Source organism: Coenobita brevimanus, chromosome 80 (genome assembly GCF_032717465.1).
Source record: "Coenobita brevimanus isolate Jiangsu-jjx chromosome 80, ASM3271746v2, whole genome shotgun sequence".
In the NCBI taxonomy this organism is placed as follows: Eukaryota; Metazoa; Arthropoda; class Malacostraca; order Decapoda; family Coenobitidae; genus Coenobita; species Coenobita brevimanus.
The window spans coordinates 45,268,261-45,283,833 of NC_137033.1; positions in this window are offsets into that span (position 1 = coordinate 45,268,261).

A 15,573-nucleotide genomic window follows, 5' to 3' on the forward strand; every position below is an offset into this window, starting at 1 on the left:
GATAGATAGATAGATAGATAGATAAATACATGGATACTGTAAACATACTGCAAATATATATATATATATATATATATATATATATATAATCATCATCATCAGCCGTTGAGGTCCACTGCAGGACCGGCCTATCCCTACCGAAGCAGGGACGATACAGCCAATGTATCTCTACGCAGTGGCTTAGGATGTCTGGTGGAGACTGTATGTAGGGTGAGAAGTGCTTGTGAGTCTGATTGTAGTGTTGTACTGGCTTTGGATGTGTGTACACAGTAGTCTGTTAACCAAGTGTAATCGGCTCGCCTTAAGCCGACTAGGTGCAAACATACTAGTATGCCACACTGGCTCAACCACAGCACCCCTCGTGTCCGCCAAAGTAGCAAGTGGCTTGGTGAACGCTTCCCAAAGTTTTTAAAACTCTGGTGGGAGGCGAACCCGCGCTCACCAGGGTGCGAAACGCACACTCTACCACTGTACCACAGAGACTCCATATATATATATATATTGTTACGGTGGCGCCAGCCCGGGGCTATTACAAAAAGACAACAAGTCAGCCTTAGATGATCGGCCTCCACTGCGTTGCAAAATAACGCAGACCCCGGCACTGACACTCCGCAAACTAGACAAAAACTGCGCAACGGAAGAATACTTACTTAAGAACGCAACACTCTGTACTTTGATAGCAAACGGAGCAGCTTACCTATAGATCTAGCCTACTATCGTCACTACCGGAAGTAATACCGCCCGAGACAGTATACAGGAACACCCCCCACTTACTTCCGGTGGTGACGACTTTCTACTTAACCCGTGTCCAAGGGGGAACGCAGTTAATAGCTCACGATGGTTCTCACTAGCCTTGAGCAAAGAGATGGGATTAACTGTGTAGGGGTTAGGGGTGTGTGTGTGTATGTACGTGTGTTGAGGAACGTTAACAAAGGCAGCGAGAGGACCACGGTGAGCCAGACTGGCCCTCCAAAGACAACAAGGTCACAAAAACAAATAAAATATCTGCTTCCCTCAGTCAGCAACAAAAAGAATAAAAATAAACTTAAATGAAAATGCCAGCTCGGCTTCTCTATACAAAATATGACTGGGGAGAGAGTGTGCACACACACACGATACGGAAGCTAGCTGGGAAGAGACTGCCCCTGATCAAGGCTCGCGCACGGCCAAGCGCGAACGCATGAATCAAATTAATTAATAAGAACTTATATTCGTGCCCCTCTCTCTCTCTATACAATGAATTGGTACTTCTAATGCAAGCAAAACATCATTAAATATACTGGTAGCTCACATAAGACAATCAAAATAATCAAATGCATACTCAGCATGGTATAAAAAAAATTGCCCTCAGTGGCGGGAACGAAAGAAACAAAAGAATTTGTAGCACTCGCTAATATAAACTCCGCGAATGACGCGGATACATACTGCATAATCCCCCTAGCCCAGCTGTAACGGCTGCATCCGTGGGAACGGAAAGGCGGACAACGTAACACGCCCTTCCCCAAGGGAAAATTTTGAGCCCTGGATCAAAATTTTCGAATCAAGACCCTGACCCCTCCCTGGATAAACAATCAGCAATTACGTTATCAATCCCCTTAATATGCTTAACTTCTAAATTGTACTCTTGCAAAAGCAAACTCCAGCGGGTCAAACGCTGGTTCTTAAATTTAAACTTGTTCAAAAACTGCAGGGGATGATGGTCTGAATAAATCTTGATCACAGGGCCAAAAAGGGGCAGGTAGACAGCAAAGTCTTGCAGGGCCAGGATAATCGCTAATAACTCCTGCTCTATGACGGAATAGTTCTTCTGGGCTCTATTAAACCTCTTTGAGAAGTATGATATGGGATGTTCAACCTGGCCCTCATCTGGCTGCATCAACACTGCTCCTACCCCTACTCGGCTAGCATCAACTGCCAGCACAAAAGGTTTGTCAAAATCTGGTGCACGCAATATAGGGTGGTGGCACAGCAGAGACTTAACCGTAATAAAAGCTTGCTCACACTCGGCTGTCCACTGCCACTTCTTATCCTTGCGCAATAAGTCAGTAAGAGGGGCAAGCACTGTGGAGTAATTCCCAATGAATCTTCGGTAATAGCCGATCATGCCCAAAAATCGCTGGAGGGCACGGCGACACTGGGGTGCTGCAAAGTTGGAAATGGCATCCACCTTAGCCCGAGGTGGAGCCACTTGCCCATGTCCCACAACAAATCCAAGGTACTGGACCTTAGCACGTACGAACTCGCACTTGTCTAAGTTGACTACTAAGCCAGCTTCCTCCAACCGCTTAATGAGCATTTCCACATGATCAAGGTGCTCCTCCCACTTGGTGTCATACACAATGACATCATCGATGTAAACGACACAATTGGGTATGCCATCCACCACTTTATCCATAAGCCTCTGGAAAGTGGCTGGAGCATTCTTCAATCCATAAGGCATCACCTGGCACTGATATACTGCACCACTGACAACAAAGCTAGCCACTTGTTTAGCCCGTTCCGTCAGCGGGACCTGCCAGTATCCTTTTACTAAGTCAAGTTTGGTGATATAAGTGGCATTTCCCACCTTGTCCACGGAGTCATCGACCCGAGGTAAAGGATAAGCATCGGTCTTAGACAGTGAATTAACTTTCCGGAAGTCCACACACAACCTAACCTTCCCATCTGGCTTCGGCTGCAAGGTAACTGGTGAACTCCACTCACTGAAACTCCTCTTGATCAATCCATGGTCCAACATATACTTGATCTCATTATTGAGAGCTTTCTGTCCGATAGGGTTGATGCGGTAAGGAGCTAATTTTACAGGCTTACTATCCCCAACGTCAATGTCATGAGTAGCCCAAGTTGTCAATCCCGGTGAATCTCCAAAAACTTTCGGATGTTTCCATAATCTGTTGCACATCTCTTCTCGCTTTACTGGATCAAGGTGTCGCAATTTCTCCACCAGAGCTGCATAACCATTGCCCTCCCATAGGTCAGCTGGTAACATCTCACCACGACTAAGCACTTCCTCCTGCTCCTCCAACTCACTACCAACCGCCAAAACTACAGGAGCGCTCTTATCCCTGGTTCCCTCAACGTCCACTCCAAAGTCACCTTCCAGGGACTGTGGCTGTAACCCTGGTCCACTACTCACATCACCGGCACCAACAGCTCCCTCCACAGCACGTTCCTTTGATGCCACGTCCTCCTTTCCCCGTCCTTCACATCCCAGGTGAGAGACATCAGCAGTCATCCCACAATGAGAATCAACTGGGCGGTAGTATGGCTTCAACATATTAATGTGGCACAACTGAGTACTCTTCCGCCTATCTGGGGTAACAATTAGATAGTCAAGTTCCCCAACTCTCTTCTTCACAATATAAGGACCACTGAATCTAGCCGCCAGAGATTTTCCTTGCATGGGCAGCAGTGCCAAAACTTCATCTCCTTGCTTAAACTCACGACTTCTGACCTTCTTATCGTAATGAGCCTTCATTTTCGCTTGAGCCCCGATCAGATGATCACGGGCAAGCTCTAAAGCGCAATGCAGTCTCTCCCGAGTGCGGCAGACATAGTCAAGCATGGATTCCTGGTTGTCAGATTTGTTGTTACTCCAGGCCTCTCGCACCACATCCAAGGGACCACGAACTCTGTGCCCAAACACTAACTCATTGGGTGAAAACCCTAACGACTCAGTTGGTACCTCTCTCACTGCAAACATAACAAAGGGTACCGCTAAGTCCCAATCCTTTCCACTATCATAGCAGAAGGTGCGCAGCATTGTCTTTAAGGTCTGATGATGCCTCTCCAGGGCACCTTGTGACTGCGGATGGTAGGCACTGGACAAAATGTGTTTGATGCCCAACTCTGTCATTGTCTGCTTAAACAAATTAGATGTAAAATTTACTCCACGGTCTGACTGCAACTCCTTGGGCAGGCCAAAATGAGTAAAGAACAGGATAAGTTGCTTGACTACTGACTTCGCCTGCATGCTTCTGATTGGTATAGCCTCTGGGTATCGCGTTGTAACATCCATTATGGTTAACAAATACTTGTTTCCAGCAGAAGTAGGAGGTAAAGGGCCCACGATATCAATGATTACCCGGGTAAACGGAGGTTCAACTGCAGGAATGGGAATCAAAGGGGCCACAGGAAGAACTTGATTAGGCTTGCCCACTATCTGACACGTGTGACAGCTCTTGATGTACGCAGCAACTTGTCCCGGCATACTTGGCCACCAAAAATTATATCTTAAGCGCTGCACTGTCTTTCTGTTTCCCAAGTGACCCGCTAAAGGTCCCTCATGTGCTAACTGTATTAACGGCACCCTATACTGCACAGGAACCACCACCTGCACTAACTCACCCACTCCTCCATCCACCGTGGCGCCAGTGGGCGTCCATCGGCGATGTAAAACTTTGTCTTTAAACAGGAACTCCTCCTTACCACACTCCATACTTCTTTCTTCCCCTACTCGAGCAAACAAGGGCTTTAATGTTACATCCTCCTGTTGCTTCACCCTCAATTCTGCTGGCCCAACACCCGCCAGCTCTACTGAGGACTGAGATAAGGGACTGGTCGGGACACTGGATTGCGAAGGGCGATCAATCTCAGCGTCACCTCTAGTACACTCGACAGGGGGAGGAATGTCAGACTCCACACTGACATCATCATCACCTCTACCCTCAACAGTGACACTCTGTTCCTCAGGCGCGTTTGACGGTGGTCCTGCATCCCTGCAGTCGACCCCAGCGTCCTGAAATTCTAATTCAGTCGATGGGCTGGGTTCAGTCTCCACACAGACACACTCAGCACCACCTCTAGTGTCCTGAGTGGGAAGTGGGGCGGCACCCATGCACGCATTCCCACTCTCCTCACCCACCACAGCAACACTCTGCTCACTAGGTTCCTCCATTGGTGGCCCTGCCTCATCGCAGTCGACCCCAAGAACCTGTGACTTCACCAGTTCTTCCTCCCGGGCTGCAACCTGTGCCATAGATCGTGTAATTGCACAGACCGGGAACATGGATTCCACTTCTGCATCAACTTCAATACCAATTTCTGGGGCGTCAAAACACTTCTCTGCCACAACAACTGGTGGGGGAAGAGATGGAAATACTTTCTCCCCAGCCAGGTCGTTCCCCAGCAGAAAATCAATCCCCTCTACTGGCATTACATCAGCAACAGCTACTTGAGCTGCAGCCTGAACAATGGGGCAATCGAGTTCCACATGAACATAATCATAGTATTCATCTGAGTTCATGCCTCTACACAGCACATACTTCCCTGAGTTTACAGGCCCTCCAGTCACGTTTCTGCACACAGACTGTTGTGCACAGGTATCACGAGCCACAGTAACTGGATAACTGATCCCATGAATTTTCACTGTGTCGTGACATATAAAAGGTTTACACCAGTCTAGGGACGATTTCTGAGGCAGTTCATCCGGAGGTGGCGTAGCATGTTGGGTAACCTTTTCAGCCTGAGCTGGCAGCGAGCACAGCCGGCTGCACTCCAGCTTTCCACAGACTTCTCCCTCACCGTTACCACTCTCCCAACTCCTCTCGTTCACCTGACTCGAACCTACAATTAGTGCCACTGGTTTGGCATTTTGGGAGGCCTTCCACTTAGGGCAGTTAGGCTTGATGTGCCCACTCTGTTTGCAAAAGTAACAAACTATCTTCGAACTGGATACAGGGCTCTTTCTCCCTGAATTCTTTTTCTCCTCTGAACTTCCCTTGGACTGATTCATGGGAGATTTATCCCAGGCAGGGCCACTCACAGTCCTCTCCCTGGAATACTGAAAATTAGCATACTTGACCCCCATACTCCGCAAGGCAAACACCCGGTCATCAGCCCACGTCGCTGCTTCCTTCACGGTCTTAAATCTCTTCTTCCTAATTTTAACACCAATTTCTTTGTCAGCCATGTTGGTAAAATGTTCCATCAAAAGCAGTTCACGCATCTCGTTATACGAAGTGGCGCTCTCACTCAGCAACCACTCGTCTAACCTCTCCTCCAGATACCTGGCGTAGGCCATATAGGTGTCAGCAGGCCTTTTCCGAGCACCACGGAACAACAACCGATAAGCCTCTGGTCTAAGTTCATATGCCTTCAGGATGGCTGTTTTAAATTCATCATAATCATCTACATCCTCAGGGCTCAACCTATTATACACTTCCAAGGCTTTTCCCTTCAGCACATTAGATACCAACCCCACCCAGCGCTGCCTTGGCCACTCAAACTCCCTAGCCTTCTTCTCAAATCTAACAAACCATTCTGTCACCTTCAACTCATCAAATGCTGGCACTAATTTTAGACTCCTTGAGAACCAACTCTCCCTATCCTCTGCACGGCCTGAGGTTTGGGTATCTGAAGTTGGTCTATTAGCAGTCACCTCCAAACGAGTCTTCTCCAGCTCAAATCGCATTTTTTCACGCTGCAACTCCATCTCCTCTCTTGCATGCTGCATCTCCATCTCCCTCTCTTCTTTAGCACGCTGCATCTCCATCTTTTTTAACTCCAACCGCAACTGAGCCTCCGGTGACAAGACTCCAGGGTATATGGGAGTGGAATGAACAACTCCAGGGAAAGCACTAGACATACCTGGGGGAACTGCTCTAAACTGGCTCGGCGGCATCATAGATGGTAATAGTGGGGTAGCGAAACGAGGCAACTCAGCACCATAGTCAAACTCAGGGCTCACACGGGGAGTACCTTTGCTATGTGCCTCTCGTTGTTCCATATCCACAGGTGACTCAGCACGTACGCGATCTGGTGTAGACACGCGTGACTCCATGGCGACAAATCAATGGCAGTACTCAATAATGAAATACTAATGCTGACTGAGAAACTACAAACACATCAACTTCACCTCAAAGCACAGAGAACGCCAAGGTAACGATATCCTAGCAAGAAAAAGGCACTGTTAGGATATCCTGATGCGAGGTCGCCACTGTTACGGTGGCGCCAGCCCGGGGCTATTACAAAAAGACAACAAGTCAGCCTTAGATGATCGGCCTCCACTGCGTTGCAAAATAACGCAGACCCCGGCACTGACACTCCGCAAACTAGACAAAAACTGCGCAACGGAAGAATACTTACTTAAGAACGCAACACTCTGTACTTTGATAGCAAACGGAACAGCCTACCTATAGATCTAGCCTACTATCGTCACTACCGGAAGTAATACCGCCCGAGACAGTATACAGGAACACCTCCCACTTACTTCCGGTGGTGACGACTTTCTACTTAACCCGTGTCCAAGGGGGAACGCAGTTAATAGCTCACGATGGTTCTCACTAGCCTTGAGCAAAGAGATGGGATTAACTGTGTAGGGGTTAGGGGTGTGTGTGTGTATGTACGTGTGTTGGGGAACGTTAACAAAGGCAGCGAGAGGACCACGGTGAGCCAGACTGGCCCTCCAAAGACAACAAGGTCACAAAAACAAATAAAATATCTACTTCCCTCAGTCAGCAACAAAAAGAATAAAAATAAACTTAAATGAAAATGCCAGCTCGGCTTCTCTATACAAAATATGACTGGGGAGAGAGTGTGCACACACACACGATACGGAAGCTAGCTGGGAAGAGACTGCCCCTGATCAAGGCTCGCGCACGGCCAAGCGCGAACGCATGAATCAAATTAATTAATAAGAACTTATATTCGTGCCCCTCTCTCTCTCTATACAATGAATTGGTACTTCTAATGCAAGCAAAACATCATTAAATATACTGGTAGCTCACATAAGACAATCAAAATAATCAAATGCATACTCAGCATGGTATAAAATAAAATTGCCCTCAGTGGCGGGAACGAAAGAAACAAAAGAATTTGTAGCACTCGCTAATATAAACTCCGCGAATGACGCGGATACATACTGCATAATCCCCCTAGCCCAGCTGTAACGGCTGCATCCGTGGGAACGGAAAGGCGGACAACGTAACAATATATATATATATATATATATATATATATATATATATATATATATATATATATAGATAGATAGATAGATAGATAGATAGATATATAGATAGATAAGGCTCCATATATATATATATATATATATATATATATATATATATATATATATATATATATATATATATATATATATATATATACACAGTTACTAAGATACTTAGCAAAGCTTCTTATCACCGTAAATGACTCCGTATGATACTGCACATAAACTGGGTGGGTGAGATACACAGGATAAAGCTTGGACTATTTAGTAAAGGCCCATCCTATTTATACCCCCCCCTCCCTCCCTCCCATTTGTCAAATTGTCACAACAAATCAGCCACAGTTAATGTTCGTTTACCGTCTTGTAATAATGAATGACTGGTAAACGAACATTAAACTGTTCTTCAGTTGGTTTCTTAGGAACTTACCAGCTTTCGTCACTTGAAGAAGTTTAGTATTTGGTAGAATAACAGTTTTATAATAACAGTTTTGTAATATATCCTACATAACAGTGACAAGCTAAGAAGTGCATAACATAGCCTAACATCTGTGTTATTTTCTTGTCAGATTATTTATTCAACTTAGAAGTGCCCCTCGTAATGACGGAGTTAATGAAAGCTAAATCCAAACTCTCCAGTCGAGAAGATCCCTTCTGATCTGAGTAAAGTTGTTTAGAGACAGCAAGAATATACCAGCATAATACGTCATATGTTTCCTGAACGAAAAACTGACTAGGAAAGAGTAGGAGAGTGAGGACGAAGCAGAGAGGGGAAGGGGAAGACCGAGGATGGGATGGATGGGCTGAGAAGGTACGTGTAGGCTATATAAGTGGGGTTGTGAGAGCTGTTGGAAAGGCAGCCTGCTCGCGGGAGGACAGGATGACATAGAGACAATTCGTTTGTGGTGACCGCTTCCGGAATAATGTACGCCTGGATACAGACTGAGAGATGACGGATAGATAGTTTCAACTGATTAAGTATTGTCAGTGTCCAGTATCATAATAGCCATCTTCAATGCTTGGTAGTCGTGCGCGTTATGATTTAATAATAACCAGTCTATCTTCATCACGACTTACTTCAAGAAAGTTTATGACCACGTCCCTTAAACTAATAACTAGCGATGTTGGGTTTTATGCCGAATTATTTTCTTTACACATGGGAATGTGCCATCGTGATGGCTAAATATCCTCTAAATACGTGTCTCAAAATCTATTTCACCATTGCAGGTCTAAAAGATATAAACCATCACAGTTACGACGTGTCCTCTCGGATCCTCACATCCCGACTAATTGCATTCAGGGGTGGCAGTGAGTTTAAGCCAACGCGGCCATGATGGTTGACATATACGGTATACAGTATGCAACCTGACTGTGAAATATGGCATCAGTGAGCCAGGCTCTGAGGCCAGAATTTAAGTGTTTAATCGACCCAATGGCTTATTGGAAATTGTCAGTATGAATATTACTTATCACTGGTTACTTTACAACCAAACTATTGTTAATAGTACTTCGAGAAATAAGGCAAAAGAAAGGGACTAAAGGTAACATTTAATTGCTGTGGAAATCTATTTATCACAATATTTGGTTAAGATCCTTAATGAGTACGACTCCAGAAATGAGGATTTGATGTCACTATGACCGGAGCAGAGCGTTATAAAGACATTTTTGTTATATTTCAAATGAAGCAGTTTTCAAAGGAACACAATAAAAGTGAAAGGAAAGGTTTAAACTTTACCATGTTGACTTCTGTAAATAATTCTCACAGATGAAACCCTGTGATGTCGAAGGTGTTTATTATTACCGTACCATATCTAACCATTCCATTAAAACCGTGTGTCCTAAGCGGATAAAAACGCCTGGAAAAAGCAAGAAGAAAGTACAAATGACGTCCTCATCCTACAGAATTCATTACCTGTCTCATTTTTCTTCATTTATGGAATTAGTTACATGAATTACCTGGAATTAATTACCTGGATTTAATTAACTGTCATTTTTCTTCAATGCTGGTATTAAGAAAAAGTCTGTAGTACAGCATGAAAAGACTTGTTCTGAACCCGCCAGTAGAAAAGTGAGAGAGAGAGAGAGAGAGAGAGCGTTTCTGTGAACGTTAGAGAGCATGTGTGTGTGCTTGTCTGTTGCGTTTACTTGGGTGCGTGTATATATAAAGATTATATATATATATATATATATATATATATATATATATATATATATATATATATATATATATTTATATATATATATATATATATATATATACAGTATGTGTGTGTGTGTGTGTGTGTGTGTGTGTGTGTGTGTGTATACAGGCAGATTAATTATAACAGACAAATTAACCACAGGAGAGTCAAAACAGAATAAGAGACTAAGTATTTCAATAATTATATCTTGACACAGTCTGAAGATGTAATACATGAAAGTCCTAACTTTCTCAATTTTCATTACTTCTTTGGTTAATGCGTGTGCCTTTTACAGTTATAAAGAGAAATATAAGCTTAGTTTTATGTATATTTTTCAGTTATACAGTTCTTAGCAATTATAACACCGACTTTTCTTTTCAATTTTTTGTAACGTGTTTGGATAAAAAGGAGTATAATATCATCGCACGTTCGTTTAATGACATGAAAATTAGTAGGGAGTGTGGCGTAATGAGGGGCAGGGAAGGATGGCCTAGTGCAGCACAGTTTACACGCACGCTTAATAAAATACCTGATCCGATAGTGTGACAGTGTGACATTTTCAGGAAGCCTACAGAACAGGGAAATGGGGGCAAACAAGAGTCATTCTATTTTCCATTATCAAGGTTATTATTATTATTATTATTATTATGCTGCTGCTGCTGCTGCTGCTGCTGCTGCTGCTGCTGCTGCTGCTGAAGATGATGATGATGATGATTATTATTATTATAATTATTATTATTACTATTATTATTATTATTATCATCGGCAACATCATCGTCATCATGGTCTTGTTTCGCCACCTTAGAATGTCTGAGACAGGATCCGGTAACATGGAAGAGAAACAGTACTAAACTGGGAGAACTTTCAACAGCATCATCATTAAAATGAATATTATTTTTGTTGAAGTTGTTGCTGATGTTGTTATTACTGTTTTTACTACATACGAGTAATTGCCACTGTGTGTGTGTGTGTGTGTGTGTGTGTGTGTGTGTGTGTGTGTGTGTGTGTGTGTGAATAAAACTCAGCATTATTTAACCTGACTTGCTGGAAGGGCTGATGGCAAGGGAATGAGGAAATCTTGTATTTTTAGGACGATGATCAAAGGTCAGGGTCACAGGACAAGGTAAAATGTTGACTTAGCAAAATCAACTAAACAGTTTTTATCGAATTTAGGCCAAACTGGGGAATGGTTTAGGCTAAGGCAAGAATGAACTGATATAAGTTTGAGTCAAAGGCTTCAGTCAAAGCTCAAGGTCACAGGTTAAGTTCAGGGTTCGACCTCTGTGTGTGGGTTTTAAGAAAATATACTCCAGAAGTTTTGATCTGACCATAACCTAACTTTGCTGAAGTGTTGAGGGTCATGCAGGAGGATTTTTTTTTTTTTTTTTTGAACATCAGGTCAGAGGTCATGGTCACAGGGGTAGAATAAACGTTGACTTAGCAAAATCAGTTTAAATAATTTTTACCCAGTTTAAAAGTGGTACGGCCAGAATGAACTGATTCAGTTTTGAGAAGAATCGTTTAAAGGTCAAGGTCACAGGGCAAAATTAGTGCTGGACTCGTGTGTGTTGGAGTAAAGAAAATACCGGCAGCTAAAAAAGCTTTGGCAGTATTTTAACCAAATATGGTGGTGGGGTTGAGGGTCGGCGGAGGGGTTGAGGGTCAGGCGTGAGGTAAACCTAGGATTTTTTTTAGAACAACTGGTTAGAGGTCAAAGTCACAAGATAAAAACAATTTAAATATAATTTTCATCCATTCTTAACCAAAATTCGTGGAAGGCTAGAGAGAGAGAGAGAGAGAGAGAGAGAGAGAGAGTTTTAGAACAATCAGTCCAAGGTCAAGGTTACAGGGACAGGTGAAAGGTCAAGATCGCATGGTCAGATCAACTAAGGTTAAGGTAAAACAAGGAGGAAATTATTCATTTCTTTAAAAATCACTCAAAAAACAAGGTCACAGGACAAATTCAAAGTTGGACCTGTGTGTCTGTGTGTGAACAAATAACCAAACAGTTTTGTTCTGACTTGGATCAAACTTGGTGTATGACTTAATGATCATCCATTAGGCTGAATATTTTCTTTTAAACAATGACTCAGAGGACAAGGTCACATGGGGAGGTCAATATATGCAGTTTCTATCAGATGTACCACACACTAATGTTTGTCGATGGGTTCTGGTTAACACAAGTATAGTTAGATTCAGTTTGGATAAACATCAATCAGAGATCAGGGTCTAAAGTCACTGTCAAGGTCACTAGGCAAAGCCAACTCAGTTTTTATCTTATTCGAACCAAAGTCGGTGGTAGTGTTAAGGATCAGGCAAGAACGAAGTAAATTCGATTTCGAGAGTGATCTGTCTGCCAGTGTCACAAGTCAAATATTATCCTTTCAGACAAGTTCGTGGGTATTATTACTATTATTATTATTATTATTATTATTATCATTATTATCATTATTATTATAACTGCTCACTGGTAGGTAGGGGTGCTCACCATCCACTCGCTCGATGTAGTGCTGCTTTGGGTGTCTGCCCTTTCCTCTCTTCCTTTCTTCCTCTTCTTTCTTTCCTTCATTTTTCCTCGTCCTTCTGCCTACTGGTGATTTAACACTCCCTCTTCTGTCTTTCTTTCCTTCATTCTCTCCTCTTCCTTCTGCCTATGGGTGACTCTATATTGAGTGACAAACCAAATGGTTTCCTGTACACTAGGAAACGATTTACTACTCTGGGTGGTAACCGTACAACCAAATTATGACGCCTAGTGGTTTAGTGGGTAATTAAGGTGCTCCAATCGGATTAAGCCGGTGAAGGTTTATATCCAAGGGATGGTTGGGGTTTATTGCTCACGTAATACCACTCAGGGATGAATGAGGCTGGTCACTCTCATCTTAAATGTCAGGACCAAGTTGCCTAGCCCCGGGCTTCTACGCTTTTTATGGGGCGACATAGGATTAGATGATGGATGGATGGATTATTATTATTATTATTATTATTATTATTATTATTATTATTATTACTTCTACTTGTAGTATTAACAGTACTAGTAACAGTAGTTGCGGAAGTAGGTGTAGTAGTAGTAGAAGGGGAAGTAGTTGTAGTCCTAATGGTCATGGAAGTCGTAGTTGTCACAGTAGTCTTCGTAGTCGTCGTAGTTTGTAACAGCAGCAGCAGCAATAGCATTAGCAGTAGTAATGTTTTCTTTTATTTTTATTATTATTATTATTATTATTATTATTATTATTATTATGTCGTAGTAGTAATAGTAGTAGTAGTAGCAGCAGCAGCAGTAGTAGTAGTAGTAGTACTACTACTAGTAGTAGTAGTAGTATAGTAGTAGCAGTAGTAATAGCAGTAGCAGCAGCAGTAGTAGTAGTAGTAATAGCACCAGATGTAAAAAAAATAGGATGTTCATCCAGAACTGCCTTTTGTCTCGCGTATCCATCATTTCCTTTCTATCCAATGCGATAACTTCTACTTTTACTTATGGACTTACATAACTAAAAGTGCTCCACCACTCACTGTCAGATACTCATTAAAATGGTGGCAAACTAACTTAATAACTAACGACCTAAATAAATAAATATTCAAGTCCCCCAATACTCCTGTCTGGCCTCTTTCTTTCCTAGGATGATCGCTCTTATTTCATTCACCAGAAAACATAATCTAATCTACCTTAACCTAACCTAGCCTAACCCAACCTATTGCTTCAACAAACTAGCCTAACCTGACCTAACTTTCATAAGCATAACGTAACAAGCTAGCTTAGCAAAACAACCCTAACAGACTAACTCACCCTAGCCTAGACTAACCTAACCTAAGCTTAACTCACTTACCAAACCCAGCCAAAGTAAGTATAAACCTTCATGGGTAAAGAGTTACGTAGATCGACTACAGTTTCCTCCGCGGCTCTCATTAGCCAGTTTTCCCCAATACACTCTAATGCACAAGAGCCTGGGCGAGTGGGTGATTGAGGCGTGATTTGCCATTGACCGTGAATGTGGTGGAATCAGTCCCTAGATGGGTGTAATGATGGAAATTTCCTCAATATCGGAAGCTTTCTGAAGTTGCTGATATGAAAATAGATATATAAAGGGATGAATGATTTGGTTGATATGAAAAGTTAGACAGATTTGATTCAGTAAGTGAAAGTGAGTCGATTCTAGGAGTGGTTTAGCTCCAAACGTGGTCCGGTTCAATGAGTGGTTCGATTGTGGGAGAGGTTCGATTGTGGGAGTGGTTCGGTTGTGGGTGTGGTTCGGTTGTGGGTGTGGTTCGGTTTTGGGAGTGGTTCTGTTGTGGGAATGGTTTGGTTGTGGGAGTGGTTCTGTTGTGGGAGAGGTTCTGTTGTGGGAGAGGTTCTGTTGTGGGAGAGGTTCGGTTGCGGGTGTGGTTCGGTTGCGAGTGTGGTTCGGTTGCGAGTGTGGTTCGGTTGCGGGTGTGGTTCGGTTGCGAGTGTGGTTCGGTTGCGGGAGTGGTTCGGTTATGAGAGAGGTTCTGTTAAGTAGAGTGGTTCTGTTACAAGAGTGTTTTGACTAGGGGAGCAGTTAATTTGCCAGAGTGGTTGGATTTTGTGAGTGGTTCAGTTTTGGGAGAGGTTTGGTTTATATGTGAGTGGTTCAGTTATAAGGAAGATTATCAGCAACAAGAATAATAAGAAAGTCTTTGGGCCAAAGAGGTTTAGCTAATCCTTTCAATTGGGTCACCTATTGTTTATTTAATTCTAGCTACTTGAATGCAATTTTATTCATCTTGTAATATTTCTTGTTGAGTTAAGGGTAGATGGAGTTTCTGTGCATCCCTTCCCTACAAATAGTCTCCCCTTCCCTACTAGTCATCTCCCCAAAGGCAAAGAAAATATAATATGTAATATGTTGCCGGGTTGAAACAGTTAGTCCCTGCACAGACAACTCTTGAGAGACCAATATTCCGCTTCCAAAACAGTAACGAGAACCAATGTCCATGAAAGTGATTCAGAGGAAGGACAAGTAAATGAATAAATAAATAATAGAAAGCAACTCGGAACTTAGTTATTTTCCTCATATATTTTTACTACGAGCCCCAAAGCTTTTAAGAGGATCTGCCCTGAGGGGAAGAAAGAGGAAGAGGACGGAGGAATGAGGAAGGGATGAAAGGGGGAGATGAAAGGAGATGGATAAGTTAATTGGTGGGAGAAAATTAGGCGGGTGAGAGAGGAGGCAGAGGAGAAGAAAGAGGGAAGGAGAAGGAAGAGGATAAAGGGAGAAAAGAGAGCAAGAGAGGAGACAGGGGAGAAGAGAAGAGGAGGAAGGAGAATATGAATGTTGATGATAATAATGAAGAGAAGAAGGAAAGGAGAGAGATATGTTAGTCGGCGAGAAAGAAGGTAGGTTGAATGGAGAGAAGTAACAACGAGATTTTAGCCAAGCTGACCAGAAGAATGAATTAAAGAGGGTTTGTGACTGACCGAAATTG